This window comes from Ornithorhynchus anatinus, chromosome 5, assembly GCF_004115215.2.
Source record: "Ornithorhynchus anatinus isolate Pmale09 chromosome 5, mOrnAna1.pri.v4, whole genome shotgun sequence".
Taxonomy (NCBI): domain Eukaryota; kingdom Metazoa; phylum Chordata; class Mammalia; order Monotremata; family Ornithorhynchidae; genus Ornithorhynchus; species Ornithorhynchus anatinus.
In genome coordinates, this window is record NC_041732.1 from 43,239,577 (window position 1) to 43,258,007 (window position 18,431).

General features: G+C 40.3%; 1 protein-coding gene and 1 non-coding gene across 4 annotated transcripts in view; both read right to left on the bottom strand.

Moving 5' to 3' along the window:
* NRG1 (neuregulin 1) overlaps window positions 1–18,431 on the bottom strand; it is a 1,057,599-nt gene that overhangs the window by 247,991 nt on the left and 791,177 nt on the right. The window lies entirely within an intron of this gene.
* On the bottom strand, window positions 10,164–10,301 carry LOC114812356. The gene has a single exon (XR_003760012.1). It is a non-coding gene; the product is annotated as a small nucleolar RNA SNORA7 (small nucleolar RNA).

The following is an 18,431-nucleotide window of genomic DNA, read 5'->3' on the forward strand; positions in this document are numbered from 1 at the left end:
TCTTTTCAGCCCATTTAATTGGCGTCTCCTAGATTGGTCTCAATTTACCTCTGTTTGCCTTGATTGAGAGTACTGCTTGAGAGCACTTTGGGCAGGCAAAAGAAGGTAGCAAGGGGTCCTTGTGGGCAGATATCCTGCATAAATCTGACCTCTTTCCTCTCATTCATTTAATCAAATTTATTAAGAGATTAATGTGTGCAAAGCACTGTACTAAGTGCTTGGGAGAGTACAAAATAACAAATTACTGCAAGGCAGCATGCCCAACTTGGGAGGGCATCCTGTATTTCAGCTTGGTGGGGAAACAGATCAGATGGCTGGAGCAGTCACCAATGAGACGTGGAACATGGTGAGAATAAATATGTGCCAGGCTCTGTACTAAGCACTGGAATAGATAAAAGGTAATCAGGTTGGATACAGTCAGTGGAGTACATGGGGCTAACACTCTTAATCCCCATTTTATGGATGAGGTAACTGAGGCCCAGAGAAGTGAAGTGACTTGCCCAAGGTCACATAGCAGACAAGTGGCAGAGCAGGGATGAGAACCCAAGTCCTTCTGACTTCCAAGCCCAGGGTCTGACCACTAGACCACTCTGCTTCTCTTACACTGAGGTTCCTCAAGTGAGCTTGCAGGCAGAGCTCAGGTGTGGGCCTCTCAAAAATGCTGGCACTTGCAGGCCATGAATACAAATTTGGCCCTTGTGTCAGACTTAGGCTGAAGGGTATTTTGGCTACAATGAAAATTTCTCCCGGAAAACTCAGATGGGAAAAATCCACCGGCTAGGGAGGTAACTGTGTGATTTCAACCTCAGATGTTTTCAGAAGCTTTATCTAAACAAGTAAGTGAATAGTTACAGGAAGGTATACATATTTCCAAACAGAGCTTATTTTGACAAAGATAACGTGTTGGAAACACTTGGGAAATACTGTTGAAGAAACTTTCTTACAAGCATTTCCACTAGGTACCCAAAGAAATTCCAGGATGTTTTTCAATCAATAAGTAACTCACAGAGGGTCAATATTACCAAACTATGATTATGTTTCCAAAAACACTGGGAGTCTACCTGTCAATCACAGAACATTTGCTTTGCACTTAACGATTGCAACAAATATTTCCACTTTACAGTATTTGATGGTTAAATAAATGTAGGTGTTTCAAGTCCAGAATAAACTTGGGTTGCCATACTAAGCCTTTGTTTGCTCATACATGCATTTTTCTTAGATAATAGATGAGACAGTGACAGATTGCCTAAATTGAATGCTTCAGTTCCAAGCATCTGTTTATTTGAATTGTTAACTTTTTCAAAAAACAGAATTGGCCTGTCACAGTTCAATTATGCAAAATCCTCATTAGGAATAGGATTATGTAGGAAAGAGCAGGGTAATCTGGAAGTCAGCAGATCTGGGTTCTAGTCCCAGTTCTGCCACTTGTTTGCTGTGCACCTTTGGCAAGTCACTCAACTTCTCTGTGTCTCTGTTTCCTCATTTGTAAAACGGGATCAATTAACCATATTTGTTGAGCACTTACTGTATGTAGAGCACTGAACTAACCATTTGGGAGAGTGCAATATAACAGAGTTGGATAAAATATATATTCTCCATCCCTTTTATTCCATAATCACTGTGGGTGACAGGCACTATGCATGATCTGATTATCTTGTATTCACCTTGGGGTTTAGGAATAACTGTTCTCCCTCCTACTTAAATTATGACCTCCATGTGAGACCTGATTGTCTTGCATCTGCCTCAGTGCTTAGTACAGTGCTTGGTAAATAGTAATCGCTTAATAATGCTACAATTATCATTATTATTATTACTGAAATAATATTACTAGTAATTATTATAATTATTAGTATTGTTAGTAGTGGGGTAATGGTGAGGATGTTATTCATAATAAGAATAATGAATACCATCACTATCATTGCTACTCCTCCTCCTACTAGTAATAATTATAATAATTTGAAGAGAATGAGAAGAACCAGTATTTGGTTAAGGTATAACTTAGGATAAAGGCTAGGGAAAAGTGCTTTAGTTATTAGCACTCAATGACCTTCTCCCCTCCTACTTCACCTTGATACTAGCGTGGCTTAGAGGAAAGAGCATGGGCTTGGGAGTCAGAGGATGTGGGTTCTAATCCCAGTTCTGCCACTTGTCTGCTGTGTGACCTTGGGCAAGTCACTTAACTTCTCTGTGCTGCAGTCACCTCATCTGTAAAATGGGGATTAAGACTTTGAGCCCCATGTGGAAGTACCTGATTCCCTTGTAACTACCCCAGCACTTAGAACAGTTCTTGGCACACAGTAAGCACTTAAAAAATACCATAATTATTATTATTATTCTTACTTCAACTCAGACCACACACTTCATTCCTCTAATGCTAGCCTTCTCACAGTACCTTGATCTTGTCTGTCTCACTTCTGACCTCTGGCCCATGTCCTGCCTCTGGTCTGGAATGACCTCCTGCCTCATATCTGACAGACAATTACTCCCCCACCACTTTAAAGCATTGCTGAAGGCACAGCTCCTCCAAAAGGCCTTCCCTGCCTGAGCCCTCTTTTCCTCTTCTCCCACTCCCTTTTGTATTGCCCTGACTTGCTGCCTTTATATATCTGCTCCCTTGCAGCCCCACAGCACTTTATGTACATATCTGCAATTTATTTCTTCATTAATTTATATTAATGTCTGTCTCCTCCTCTAGACTGTAAACTCATCATGGGAAGGTAAGGGGTCTGTTTACTGTTATATTGTACTCTGCCAAGTGCTAGGCACAGTGTTTTGCACACAGTAAGCACTCAATAAATACTATTGAATGAATGAATGAATGGTGATTGGACTGTCAATGACAAATATTAGACAGTAATGTCCCCCTTTAATGTGTAAGTTCCATATGGCTAGAGACTGTCTACCAAATCTGTTCGATTTAACTTTTCCAAGCACTTAGTATTGTGTTCTGCACACAGTACCTGATTAATAAATGCCTCTGATTAATTGAAAACATTAGGTGGTTGACTGGATGACATGCAAATTCGTGAAGCATTCCATATTTTTACGCCAGACTACTTGTTTTGTTTTGTTCTGTTTTGTTTTGTTGTCTGTCACCCCCGATTAGACTGTGAACCATTGTTGGGCAGGGATTGTCTCAATCTGTTGCCAAACTGTACATTCCAAGATCTTAGCACAGTGCTCTGCAGATAGGAAGCTCTCAATAAATACAATTTAATGAATGAATGAATTTGTTCATGATTGGCTTTTAGCAATTCGACATTTGACAATTTGTTATTGTGGTCTGATTAAAGAAATTGTTATTGCTCTTCCAATTGGCAACATACTGTCAGGAAGCACTTTATGTTGTGACTGTTCCTTGTCAGCCTGTCTCTTTCACTTCTATTACATATTTCTGAGGACTTAGCATGTTGCACACAGTAGGTGCTCAATAAACGCCTCTAGACTGTAAGCTCATTGTGGACAGGGAATGTGTCTGTTTATTGTTATAATGTACTCTCCCAAGTGCTAGTACAGAGTGCTGTACACAGTAAGCACTCAATAAATGCAATTGAATGAAGTATGATTGAATGAAATGCCATGGAAAATGGTGAATACACTTGCATTTTGTATGATATACCCCTTCATCTGAATAGCTGAACTTTTCTGCTCTCTCCTTTTTATAATACTGTTGTTCATCTTGAGCATGTAATCAATTAGCAAGCTTTTTTCTATTGGACAATAAGCTGAGAGTGAAGGGAGAGTTCCAAATATCAAATGAAAAAAATTATAAAATTGCTTTCTGTACAAAAGTGACAAGACTCCCAAAATAGTAGTTTTCCTGTAAATTATTATTGATAGCACAATTTATTTTTCACATCAATTAGAAAAATTAGATGTTAGCAAATTCCAGGAATGTTCTTATTTTCATGTTTTATCACATTTTTAGGCATTTTCATTAGTACTGAAAGAAAAGACTAATACTATTTTTTATTAGAAGGTATTTTTTAGGGTCAAATATTTTACCCTTGGTCACTGACCCTCTCTTTGCCCCTCCATCACAGACAGCATCTTTCCAAATATAGTGGTTTTCTTTCTTTCATTTTTTTTGGATGATATTTGTTAAACACCTACTATGTGCCAGGCACTTTACTAAGCACTGGAGTAGACACAAGCTAATCTATTTGGACACAGTCCATGTCCCACATGGGGCTAATGATCTTAATCCCCATTATATATATGAGGTAAGTAAGGCATAGAGAAATCAAGTGACTTGCCAAGGTCACAAACAGATCTGATAAAGCTGGGACTGGATCCTAGGTCTTCTAACTCCCAGTTGGATAAGGAGCATGTTTATTAAGAGATAATGGGCACTTGGGCAAAATAATTCATTTGAATCTCCTAATTTTTTATTTGTGCCATTAAACATCTATAGATTGCATATGAGACCTATTAAAATACAAAAAATTCTGAAGAAAGGTATTCTGATTCAGCATATTTTTAAAAAGATTTCAATGTAAACTATTATGAGGAAGATTTTCAGAACAGAAATAGTGTTTTTGTTTTTTTGCTTTTTTGTGTGTGGGGAGCAAGGTGGGGGTTGTTTTTCCCAAGGAAGATAAAAAGAATTTCCGTGTGGTTATTCCTGAAAGCACAGATTTTTGTCCTTTTTATGGTCATTTTGAAACCGTATGAGCCCTTTAGGCATTTCAAATGAAATGCAATATCAAAAATAAATATATGACCATTCAGAATGTTGATTAATTTCCCTGAGCTATGCCCCGGCACTCTCAGTACTCTTTTCAACATAGGCTTCCAAGGGACGCAGCATTAGGAAGACAATCTTAGCTTTTTGGGGGGATGAAATTGTAGTTAAAAATCAAACTTTTCCCTTAGGGTTTCTTTCCTACTATCTTGGTTAATTCATTTGTTGAGTCATCTTTTTGGCTAGTGAGTTAATACTGCATGATGTTCAATCCATGACCCACTATTTGAAGTAGAGTCATTTCTGGGAGGGATCAAACTAGGGTAACTGTTTAATTTAAAAAGAAAAACAACCAACTTCTTAATCAAGCAGGAGCCAGCCAGATTCTGTAGGGAGGAAAAGGAGTGTGAGGAAAGATGACCACTCAGTCAATCATATTTATTGAGTGCTAACTTTGTGCAGAGCAGTGTACTAAGCACTTGGGAGAGTACACTACACTAATGAACAGACACAATTCCTGCATATGAGGAGCTTACAGTCTAGAGGGTGAGATAGAGAACCCTGAGGATCACCACTCTTGGAAGCACTTTGGGTTGCTTCACTGGGGCAAATCCTACTCTCCCCAAACGCCCTGTGAGGAGCCATCCTTGGGTTCAGGGCTCCTTGGCACAATCTCTATTCCATACTCCTCCCCACTTCTTTTCCTTCCCCTCCTTCACGTAGCATAACCTAGAGGAAAGAGCAGGGGCCTCAGAGCCAGGAGCCCTGGGATCTAATCCTTGTTCTGTCACTTGCCTGCCATGTGCCTTTGGGCAAGTCAAATGATTTCTCAGTTTCCTTATATTTTAAATGCAGAGTGAATGCCTTCTTCCTCATACTTAGATTGGGAGTCCCAGGTGTGATAGAGATTGTGTCCCTTTTGCTTAGAGTATATCTATTCCAGAGCTTGATATGGTGCTATGGCAAATAAAAAACACTCAAGAAATGACACAGTTATTGTTATCATGGCTGCAAAAATAGTGGGTGAGGTGAGAATAGCCTGAAGGAGAGACTATTTATGACCTCTGGCCCCCAAGGACATCCTTCCTCCTTACTTACACACAACTCCTTTTGGCTGTCACCTCTAGTACCCTCTCTCCTAGCTGAGAGGGAATGGAGGAGGCAGAAGATGTGCTGATTGGAGAGGCAAATTTCTACTCTCCCCTCCACTCCCACAATTCACAATTGCTCTCTCTTATGGATCAATCTACCAATCAATGCTAAGCATTGAACTAGGTGCTTGTGCAAATGCAATGATATTAAGTTGCACAATTCCTGCTCTCGAGGAGTTTACAATCAATGGGGGAGACTGACCAAAAAATATTTACAAATAATGAAAGGCAGAGGAAGAATCCACTTCTGCATCAAACAGAAACTCCTCAGCAAAGGCTTTAAAGCACTCAATCACATTTCCCCCTCCTACTTTACTTCCCTGATTTCCTACTGCAACCCAGCCCTCACTCTTTACCTCTCTAATTGCTAACCTTTTCACTGTATGTCCATCTCATCTACCTTGCCGCTGACCTCTGGTTCACATCCTGTCTCCTGCCTGGAATGCCCTCCTTCTTCATATTCATCAGACACTCACCCCACCTTTGAAGTCTTACTGAAGGCAAATATCCTCCAAGAAGCCTTCCCCAAATAAGTCCTCATTTTCGCTTCTCCCACTCCCTTCTGTGTTGCCCTGGCACTTGGATTTGCACCCTTATTCACCCCTCTGGCAGCCTCACAACACTTATGCATACATTCATAATTTATTCATATTAATGTCTATTATGTAATATAATATCTAGACTGTAAGCTCATTTGGGGCAGAGAACAGGTTTATCAACTCAGTTATGCTGCATTCCCCCAAGGGTTTAGTACAGTGCTCTGCACACAACAAGCACTCAATAAATACCACTGATGAATTATAGAGCTGGAACCGGTAAAAAGTCACCAAGACAAAAAGCTGAACAAATTGCCAAATGTAAAGAGGATGTTGGGGGAAAATTCATCTCAGAGTGCCACCTGTGGCAATTACTACAACTATGGTAATGAAGCAGCTTGGCTCAGTGGAAGGAACCCAGGCTTGGGAGTCATGGGTTCTAATTCCAGTTCTGCTGCTTGTCAGTCATGTGACTTTGGGCAAGTCACAACTTCTCTGTGCCTCAGTTACCTCATCTGGAAAATAGGGATTAAGATTGTAAGCCCCACGTGGGACATCCTGATCACCTTGTATCCTCCCCACTGCTTAGAACAGTGCTTTGCACATAGTAAGTACTTAACAAATGCCAACATTATTATTATTATTATTATAGATTGGCAGAGACTCAGTCAGAGATTTCCTTGATTGCCATTGTTCCTCTGTTCAAGGATCCATACGAGAAGAGGAAGTTCAGAGAGCAAAACTGCACTGTTGGAAGTAGTCATGGTTGGGAGCAGGGAGGGATGAAGAAACTGTTTTCAAAATTAATCTAAAGAACTGGGAATTAGCTGTTTTTATGGTATTTGTTAAGCACTTACTATGTGTCAATCAATCGATGGTATTTATTGAGCACTTAATTTGTGCAGAGCACTGTACTAGTGCTTGGAAGAGTACAATACAGAAGAATTAGAGGACATGTTCCCCGCCCATAAAGAGTTTACAGCCTAGATAGGGAGACATACATTAATAAAAATAAATAATGGTATCAAGCACTTTTCTAAGTGACGGGGTAGACACAAGTTAATCATGTCAGATACAGTACCTAGACGATGTAGGGTTCTCAGTCTAAGTAGGAGGTAGAATAGGTATTGAATAGCTATACTGATTGGTGAAGGCAATCTATACTACAAGGATTTCAGTCAAAGTGAAAACAAATCAAAGTAACAAATGACAGCTATATTATCCAGTTACTTCAAGTTGATAATAATAATAATAATGGTAATAATTATGGTATTGGATAAGCACTTACTATGTGCTGGGGTGGATACAAGCAAATCGGGTTGGACAAAGTCCCTGATCCTCATGGGGTTCACATTCTCAATCCCCATCTTACAGATGAGGTAACTGAGGCACAGAGAAGTCAAGTGACTTGCCCAAGGTCACGCAGCAGACAGGAGGGGGAGCCAGGATTAGAACCCATGACCTTCTGACTCTCAGACCTGTGCTCTATCCACTGTGCTGTGCTGCTTCCAATCATTGGCAGAAAATTCCTGAATATTTTCTATGTAGGATGAGATGCCTTCACACTTAAAATGTGCCCTCCCACTCCCCCTATTTCAAATAAGATGAGAAGCTCTATAGAGAGTTTATATACTTCCACTAAAGTAAAAATAAAATGTTTTATTTTGTCATAAATCCAACTTGTAGGAATTAGTACCTGCATTATCTCAATATATCCCTACACAGCTTTGGTACTAAATATCAATTCTCTGCATCTTCTCAGCTTTGGGAAAAGCTAATAATCAGTGGATTTTTTTGAGTGCTTGCTAGGGGCAGAGCACTCTCCTAAGCTTGGGAGAGCATAAAAGAAGCTATACTTTCTTATCACTGTTGAAAATGAATCTAAATTAATATTTTTTAAATGGATTTAATCCACCTGAGCAGAAGAGTATTCAAGATAATTGCACTTGTCACTTAAATCATTTCAATTGACAAGAACTAGCCATCTCCATGTCATTTTTCTTTATTGTTCCAGACTTTCCAGAATTTTCAAAATTTCTTTGTTGTGCACAGGAAGGATTTTTCCATAGGTTAGGAAATGTTAAAGTCACATGGATATTCACCAAATAGTGTGTGAAAACATGAAAAGGCAAGACTGAACATTTTCATTCAGCTTTTTGTTAAGCATCTGGTAATTATCATTTAGATATTTAAAAGTGTGCAGAAAGATTTCTAGGAGGGTAAAGGCTACCTCATTCGATACTTGACTTTGAAAAATTTAACATTGCCTCCTCCTCTTTTGGCCTTTTTAGAAAAATTCATACTTTTCTTTCTAGAAGAATAAACATGTTTGGTATTAACTCCATTGTTGTTTTTTTAAATCACCTTTTCCCATGGCCTCTTCTATTAATGTGTTTCTTCCTCTCTCATGTAACAAATGCTGTTTGAGATAATTATTTACTTCTAGTTTCCTAAATGGGATTTTACCTCCACTCATCTATGGGAAATGGTGACTTTCTATTTTGTCTTTGATTATTAATCCTCCAGACTAATTTCTTTATTCCAAAGTGTATTACTTTCCATTCTTCCCCTCCTCCCCCGCATCAACCACTGGAAGTACTTGTGATGCTCATTCAGGAATTAATAATAATAATGTTGGTATTTGTTAAGCGCTTACTATGTGCCAAGCACTGTTCTAAGCGCTGGGGGAGATACAGGGTAATCAGGTTGTCCCACGTGAGGCTCACAGTTAATCCCCATTTTACAGATGAGGGAACTGAGGCACAGAGAAGTGAAGTGACTTGCCCACAGTCACACAGCTGACAAGTGGCAGAGCCGGGAGTCGAACTCATGACCTCTGACTCCGAAGCCCAGGCTCTTTTCCACTGAGCCACACTGCTTCAAGCAACCAGCATTCTCTCTGGTTCCTGACTTGTCTTACTATGTGACTGAGAATCAGGTAACTCCACCTTGCATGACCCCATTTCAAAACTGCAAAATGTGGATAATAAAAGCCATTGCCTTTCCTCCTCTAAGGGATACCATGCGGCTCAGATGGAAATGTGTTGGGCCCTTAGGAAAAAGGACGTACACTGCCAATGTGTAACTTCAGTTTCCCTGGAAGGACTCCAGGGTGCAAAACAAGTACCCTGCTGAGCCAGTAGAGAGTCCCTTGTCCCTTCTCTGAATGGTCACAAGAGCAGGGGCCTGGGAGTCAGAGTACATGCTTCTTATCCCAGCTTCACCATGTGTCTGCTGGATGACCTAGAGCAACTCACTTTAACTTCTCTGGGCCTCATTTACCTCATCTGTAAAATGGGAATTAAGACTGGGAACCCAATATGGGACAGTGACTATATCCAACCTGACAACCTTGTATCCACCCTGATGCTTAGTGTAGTTCTTGGTACATAATAAGCACTTAACAAATACCACAGTTATCATTATTATTAAGTAGGCTGGTGTGCTTGCCTGAGGGATGGAAGAACCCACCTCATATCAGATCACCTTGCATGATATCTCCACTATCACACATTGGGGCAGTGTGTGCCATCTTTCCCCATTTTATTACTGATGAGTCTATAAGGTCTCATCTTATGCCGTCAAGTCATTTCCGACACATAGCGACACCTCGGACACATCTCTCCCAGAACACCCTGCTCTCCATCTGCAATTGTTCTGGTAGTGTATTCATAGAGTTTTCTTGGTAAAAATACGGAAGTGGTTTACCATTGCCTCCTTCTACGCAGTAAACTTGAGTCTCCGCCCTCGATTCTCTCCCATGCTGCTGCTTCCCAGCATAGGTGAGTTTTGATTTATAGCAGATTGCCTTCCACTCACTAGCCACTGGCCAAGCTAGGAATGGAATTTGTATGTCTCTGCTTGACTCTCCCTCCCATAGCCGAGACTGGTAGAGTACTGGAAACTCTCCAGGTGCACCCCTGAGAGGGTAGATGACTCTATAAATGAAGGAATAAATTTAGCACTTAGTACAGTGTTCTACACCCAGTAGGCATATAATAAATACTGATTGATGGATTGATTCGAATGAAGAAATCAAATTTGCACTAAGTCTATCCCAGTAAACAAAATATATTCGGGGGCTCTAAAAGACATACTTTATTAAATTTAGAGGACAGCATGTTTCTGAATGCTATGCTAATAAAATAAAATCATATTCACTTTAATAGTTATTTGTTCTACACTTTGAAACAACTTTGTTTAACTGAAAAATGGTTTTATGAGACTTTAGTTTACACCCTTAGACATCTCCTACTTCAGAATACGCGTTTCCTTTTGGCTTCACTTCCTTAAAACTTGATATTTCATTTCTAATGCTATAAACAATAACATTAGCTCAGATGGGAATGACAATTTTCAGTTTCCCTAGGATGTTGTTGGGGAGTACTCAAGCTTTGTGTATGTTCTCTTCAAAGTTGGATGTCCAGCAACTATTTCCAACATACACTGATGCAGGATTGGAATGGCTTCTTTTACTACACTTCCCTAGGAGGCTTGTTTCTTGAAACCACATACATTTTTCATCTCATTTACAGAAATAATTGGCAGCATTTTACTAGAGGTGGTTAGCTTCCACTATCAATTGCTAGCTTTTGTACTTTTGTAACCATTAATAACTAGGATAAAAGATAGCAAAGCAGTGAATCATGTCCAGCAACATATTCAGCACCAACTGTGCAATACACCTACTAAACTCAATCAATATATTTATTTATTTATTCAGTGCTTACTGTATATAGAGCACTGTACTAAGCACTTGGGAGAGTACAGTGTAACAGAGTTAGCAGACACATTCCCTAACCATGACAAACTTAGAGTCTAGAGGGGGAGACAGACATTAACATAAATAAATTACAGGTATGTACATAAGTGCTGAGGGAGGGATGAATAAAGGGTGCAAATCAAAATATGAGGGTGACACAGAAGAGGGTGGGAGAAGAGAAAATGAGGGCCTAGTTGGGGAAGACCTCTTGGAGGAAACATACTTCCAATTAGGCCTCAAAGCTGGGGAGAGGGATAGTCTGTCAGACATGAAGATGATAAAATATCTCTTTTATTAAGGATATAATTCCTTGATCAATTCCTTTTAGGCTCAACATCAAGTATTAGGACTGAAACAATCACTCAGTCTTATTTATTGAGTTCTTATAGAGCATTGCACTAAGCGCTTGGAAGAGTACAGTATAACAGAGTTGGTAAAAGCATTCCCTGCCCAAAGGAACTTACAATATAATAATAATTGTGGTGCTTTCTAAATGCTTATTATGTACCAAGCACTGTACTAAGGACAGAGCTAGATTCAATATCATCAGGTCACACATGACACATGGGGTTTACAGTCCCATTTAGGAGGAAGAACAGATATTGAACCCCTATTTTGCAGATGAGGGAACCGAGGCACAGAGAAACAAATGGCAGAGCAAGGATTAGAACCCAGGCCCTCTGACTTCCAGGCCCATGCTCCCCCTATATGGTCTGTTTCACTTATCAAGGGATGGGTCTGACTTCTCAGAGGAGTGCCAAAAAATCCCTCTAGAGTTCAGAGGAAGCCCCTCTATGGGTCTAGTTTCAAAGACGGTAACCCTACCTACAGGCTACCCACTTGGATGATAATAGGGATGTCATTTTTTGTTGGTGATTTTTTTTTTTGGCATTTGTTAAGTGCTTACTATGTGCCAGGTACTGTACTAAGCATCGGAAAAGGTACAAGCTAATCAGGTTGGACACAGTCCATGTCCCTCATGGAGTTCACAATCTTATTCCCCAACTTACAGATGAGGTAACCAAGGCCCAGAGAAGGTAAGTGACTTGCCCAAGGTCACAGAGCAGACAAGTGTTTTCATCTCACTCTTCTCCACATACAGTTGAATGAATGAATGGATAGGAATCCTGACGTTTTTATGTTGTTAAGCACTTTCTAATTGTCAAGCAGTGTTCTGGGGTAGATTTAATTAGGTCAGACACTGTCCCTGACCCACATGGGGCTCACAGTCTAAGTAGGAGGGAGAAGAGGTATTGAATCCCTATTTTACAACTGAGGAAACTTAGGTAAAGAGAAGTTAAGTGATTTGCCCAAAGTCGTACAGTAGGCCAGTGGCAAAGTGGTCCTCTGACTCCCAGTCCCGTGCTCTTTCCACTAAGCCATGCTGATTCCTGGCTGCTGCTGATGCCATGCAAGAATACATTTAGATTATGAAGGAGTGGTCTTTTTTAAATCAGTACCTTCAAGGTAGATTTATGACATAATAGAGCTCAACATTTTCGCTTAGTTGTCACCAAGTGACGTTTTTCTCATGCTTTCCTTACGCTCATCTGGAGCAGCTCCTCTTTTTTGAAATATGAGAGATGGAGGGAGACACCTCCGAGAGTGCATTTTAAGTGTGAAGGCTTATTACCTTAAGTAGGAAATACCCAGGGTTTTCTGACCATGATTTTGAAATTAAAGTAATTGGCTAATATAACTGTCATTTATTTCTTGACTCATTCTCACTCTGAACTTTCCCAGGAATTCTCAATAGACTGTAAGGTCCTTGAGGGCAGGGACCATGTCTACAAACTCTATTGTATTGTACTCTCCCAAGTGTGTAGTACAATGTCTTGCATACAGTAAGTTCACAAAAAATATTGATAATGAAAACAAAGAAGGGCTGTGATAAAGGGCTATTGAAAGTGAATTACGAACAACTTTTAAATGTAGAAATAATATATAAATGCTTTAAAGGTATTACCAGTACTTCGCACATGTCATTTAGAGAGTCTACATTACTGTTTTCCCAGAAGTCATTTTTTCCAGTGCCAAAACCCAGCAGAGCCTCTTCCCTCCTTTAGGTCTTCTTGGTTCATTCCCCATTTTCCCTCCTCTTTCTCACCCTTCAGTGATCCTTAAATGTTCTGTTTTCTCTCCCATTCGTAGCAGTGGTATTGAATTCCTTCACTTAGAAGGTTGTACTCTGCTACCCCACTTTAGAAAGGTACAACTTTTTGATCCCATTTTTCATCTGTGTTTTTTTATTGCTCATTTTCTTACTGTGACAATCACATTTTATTCACTCTTAAAGCCATTAGTTTTCCCATCCTCTGAAAAGTTTTATATTTTACCTCTTCAACCATTCCCAGGGCTTGACAGAACATCCCTCCCTTCTATTGCCACTGGGACCTAGGGAGCTGCTTAATACAAAAAACATTAAATTACTGTGGTCGATAAGAGCATTACTTCTTGATCCACAATTAATGAAGATTGAAATGCCTAACATTTTATGCCATACTGTGTCTACTTAAGTTAGCTGTGAAGAAGGTCTTTCAGCCAATGGATTCTTCTCAGGCTTTTAGGAAACAATAATAAAACCTGAACAAAAATGACACCATTTCGCTTGAAGCACTAAGCTTCATAATTACCTATCTGTCAGTCTGGTCCAATGGATAATATGCCTGTTAACTTTCCAAAGTGTCAAGTATTTTGAGCTCTGGACCCATTTGTCAGTTTGCTTAAATCACTGCCAAGTTAGAGCGTTTAAGGTTAGAGCCAAGACTACTTGGCACTAATGTGTTGGGTCCTATATATTGATATAAGCAATCACCTGTGAAATGATGTTCATATATAAAAGAAGCAAAAGCATTCTTTGTGGGGGAAATACACATTGGCTCCCATCTCCAAATTTATGCATGACTTTCATTTGGCTGTAAAAAAAAAAGTAATTCTCAGTGACAATAAAAACAACAATAATTGGTGACCTAGACCCAAGAAAAGTGAAACATTAAAACTACTGACATACCCATAATGGTTCAAGTTCTATTCTCCATTTTGGGCTAGGAAATGGGCAAGCAACGTATACTCCTGAAGGGGAAGATAACATTCTTTCCCTCCTCTTCTGAAAGCTTGGCAGAGTCTGTGCTTTTCCCTGAACCCCGATAGCACTCAGATAACTGCTTGATTCCTCACACAAACTCACTCTTGCCTGTGAAGCCTTAGAAATATTTTGTCCCAGAAGAATGGACTCTGAGATGGAATAGAGGAAAGAGAGGCAGAAAGCACTCTAGCACAAAGGCCATGGCACAACACTGTCTCTGCCTCCCTCTTCCCTAGAAAAGAAAGAACCAAGTCTGAGTGCAAGCAGTGTGGCCCAGTGGAAAGAGGACAAGCCTGGGAGTCAAAAGCATCTGGCTTCTAATTTTGGCTTCGCCACTTGTCTGCTGTGCGTGACCTTGGGCAAGTCACTTCTCTCTGATTCAGTTACCTCAACTGTAAAATTTAAGGATTAAAACTGTGTTGGACTTGGACTGTGTCTAACCTGATTAGCTTCTATTTAACCTAACACTTAATACAGTGCCTGGCACAAAGTAAGTATTTAAAACTACCAACAATTAAAAAAAAGAAATGACTGCTTTGCCCAAGCATGGGGAGGACATACTCTCCACTCACACAAACATCCATGAAGTGCCACGGAAGTCAAATCACTCTCCTGTTACAACTTAAACTGCCCCTGGAACTTCCTGACTGCTCATTTTCCTCCCTCACCAAAGGAGAATAGGAAAAGAGTAATCAGACATCAAAATGCAACAAAAAAAATTCCTAGAGAGGAACTAGTTGAATTGGACACATTACCAGAAACCAAGTGTGGAATCAGAATTCTAATGAAGCAATGGTTTCTTATTTTTCTTATTTGCATGTCTTGAAAAGATTGTTATGGCAGTGGCTAAGTTTAAAACAATTTTTCTTTGTTCTTAGGAAACAAAAAAAGGTTAAGAATTTGCAGACAAGTCTTGGCAATGAAGTGTTCTAAATCAGCTTGGCCAATCTTTGTGAGATCTACGGCATCCAGATCGGAAACAAATACACTATGTGAAGGTCTTGAAAAAATCTCATTAAGCCCACTAATGGAACGAGGACAATAGCTTCATCATCATCAATGGCATGTATTGAGTCCTTACGGTATGCAGACCATTGTACTAAATGCTGGGGAGAGTACAAAACAACAGAGTTGGCAGACACATTCCCTGCCTACAACGAGCTTACAGTCTAGAGAGGGAGACAGACATTGATATAAATAAATGAATTATAATACATATTGTAAAAATATTTACATAAATGCTAATTGAGGGGGTGGTGAATATCAAATACTCAAAGGTCACAGTTCCAAGTGCATAGATGAAGCAGAAGGGACAGGAGCCAGGGAAAAGAGGGCTTAATTGGGGAAGACCTCTTGGAGGAGATGTGACCTTAATACTGCTTTGAAGAGGGGGAGAGTGGTAGTCTGGCTTATTTGAAACGGGAGGGAGATCCAGGCTAGGGGGAGGATGTAGGAAAGGGGTGGGCAGTGAGATAGACAAGAGCACAGTGAATAAGCTGGCACTAGAGCAGAGAAGTGTGCGGGTTGGGCTGTAGTAGATCAGTGAGATAAGGTAGGAGGGAGTGAGCTGATCGAGTGCTTTTAAGGCCAACAGTGAGGAGTTTCTGTTTGATACAGAGGTGGATGGGCAAGCAGTTGAGGTTCTTGAGGTATGGGAGACATGGACTAAATGTTTTTTCAGAAAAATGATCCACGTAGCAGAGTGAAGTGTGGGCTGAGAAGGGAGAGACAGGAGACAGAGAGGTCAGCAAGGAGGCAGATGCAGCAGTCAAGGGGGGATAGAATAAGTTCTTGAATCAGTGTAGTAGCAGTTTGGATGGAGAGGAAAGGGTGAATTTTAGCAATGTTGTAAAGATAGAACTCACAGGATTTGGTGACAGATTGACTATGTGGATTGAATGAGAGAGATGATTCCAAGACAACTCCAGGACTGTGGGCTTATGAGATAGGGAGGATAGTGGTATTGTCTACATTGATGGGACTAATTCTCAAAACTTACCTTATGGTCTATCTATTCAGGAAATCACTTAAGTTCCAAGTCCTTATTGTATCCTCCCACCTGGTGACTTTTATTGAAATACACCTTGGGTTTCAATGACCAAATGGTGAGCAACTGTTTCCCTAGACTCAATAGTCATTTGACTTTTAACTTAGAACTTCACATTCTGTACTGTGACAATGATCAGTCAGGCTAGTCATTTTTTTAGTGTTGCTTTCAGACTCAAAGCTCCACTGAATGGTACACTAAGACCCTTCATTACTTAATCCATTCTACAATATTTCATAATCCTCCTTTGGCTTCCATGCCTTTAGTCCTCTGTTGAGGGATCGTGGTGGACTGTTTGTCTTTTCTATTTTGAAACAATCCTTACTTATCAAAATTTTCTAACCAGGCACTGATGGCAGTTGGGGTTGTATTGCTTCTTTACTTAAGGCTGCAGGTGAACTGAATGTTTTAAAGATCTTTAACACTCTTTCCCTCTTCCTTGCTTGCTCAGGCAGGATACATTTCCTCTTTATCATCCTGGCAAACTCTTTGTCCCCCTTCTGTAGAAAGATCTCACTTGCTTAAACATGCTGGAAAGAAAAAAAATGAAGACTAAAAAGTATCGAAACCAAAAAAACTCAATTTTAATGATCAAAGCAGCCAACTCAAAGCACCTAAAGTAAACCATTACCTTGATGGAGTACTTATGACTCGATGTTATCCTAACCACATCAGTATGGCTATAAATGATTCCTCTCAAATGGTTGTTACATTGTTTCTGCTTCCTTACTACCTCACCTCAATATTCTATAGCAGTGCTTTGCAATCTTTATTTCTTTTTAAAGTACAATTCAGGTGGTGCTTGGATTCCGTCCTGCTCTCCGAAGTAGGTGGGATTATCAGCTAACAGACCCAGAAGAGAGAAGTAAAACAATGCTTTTAAAGATATAAGACACTATTTTTCTCAACCCTTTTACATTAAAGAGACCTGAAAGATATCTACAGCAAGCAGACTGCCCTTCTTTCATAAAGCAATTGCCAAAGGTTGACCTAAGGCGCTGGGGTCAGTTCTATCTGGTGGACTGAAAACTTCCCCTAGTGGAAAAAGAATGGGAGTTTGGCAGTTGAAAGCACAACTAGGGGGTTGAAAATGCCTGCTGCTTTGTCTTTTGACTCTGGCAGAGAGATGATGCCATAAAATCCTAGTCATAAGAACATAAAAATTCAACTTTAGTAAAACCTCATTAATACTCTATTACTGCAGATGAAATCTGGGTTTATGTCAAGTGGCTCAAACGCAATGTGGAATAATAAATTTATTGAACTACAAACTTGTTTTATTTTCAAATTTGGTTATTATTTATTATGAGTTCCTATTTTTTCCTCATGAGATGGGTAAACAAGTGTCACTCCTTCTCCCAACCCCAGAGAGTCTGTTCCTCTGGGACAAGACTAGTTGAGGCCAGCCTGCATTACTGGGCTGCATGGGGCAGGTTCTGTTCTTCAGGAAGGGCAGTGGCAGAAAGTGCTCTATATTTGGAGACTCCCAAGATCAGGGCATTTGGGTAGCCTTTTGCCCTAACTGTCAGAGGCTCTGCCACCAGCCCTCCCTGCACAGTTACAACACTGTTAGAGTCACAGCAATACCTTGGCTACATATGCCAATCCTGCCTGAACACAGTCCCAGCCCTCTATTCTGCCATCCCAGAATTGGCGTCTGATCCTTATAGCTTTCCTCAAGAGCAGGAATGTGCCCTTTCTCCCTTTTGAAATCTTTTTTCCTTCTCAGGAGTCATAACTTCATGTCTGCAGGCCACAGGCAGCCATCCATTCAGGGCAGTCAAGGAGGCCACAAAAGGCTTCTCCAGACTTTTCTGGAAGTCCTGGTTCCAAGCACACAAAAATGATTTCAATAAGGAATATACATCTCTCTCCCTTCCCTAACAAGAAGCAAGTGAGAGACTTTGGCAGTTGCTTTCAGAACTACATAGACACCAGTGGCAGGCCTAGAGGCAACGAGCGAGGTGGTCCAGTTAGGAAAGTCAGCAAGTGGGACATCCTCCCCCACTCCTTCTGGAGGTAAACATCAATCTTAATAACTGAGTGCTTACTCTGTGCAGAGCACAGTACCAAGTGCTTGGGAGAGTACAATATAAGAGTTGGTAGACACATTTCCTGTCCAAAACGAACTTGGAGTCTAGAAGGGGAGGATAAAGGATACAAAAC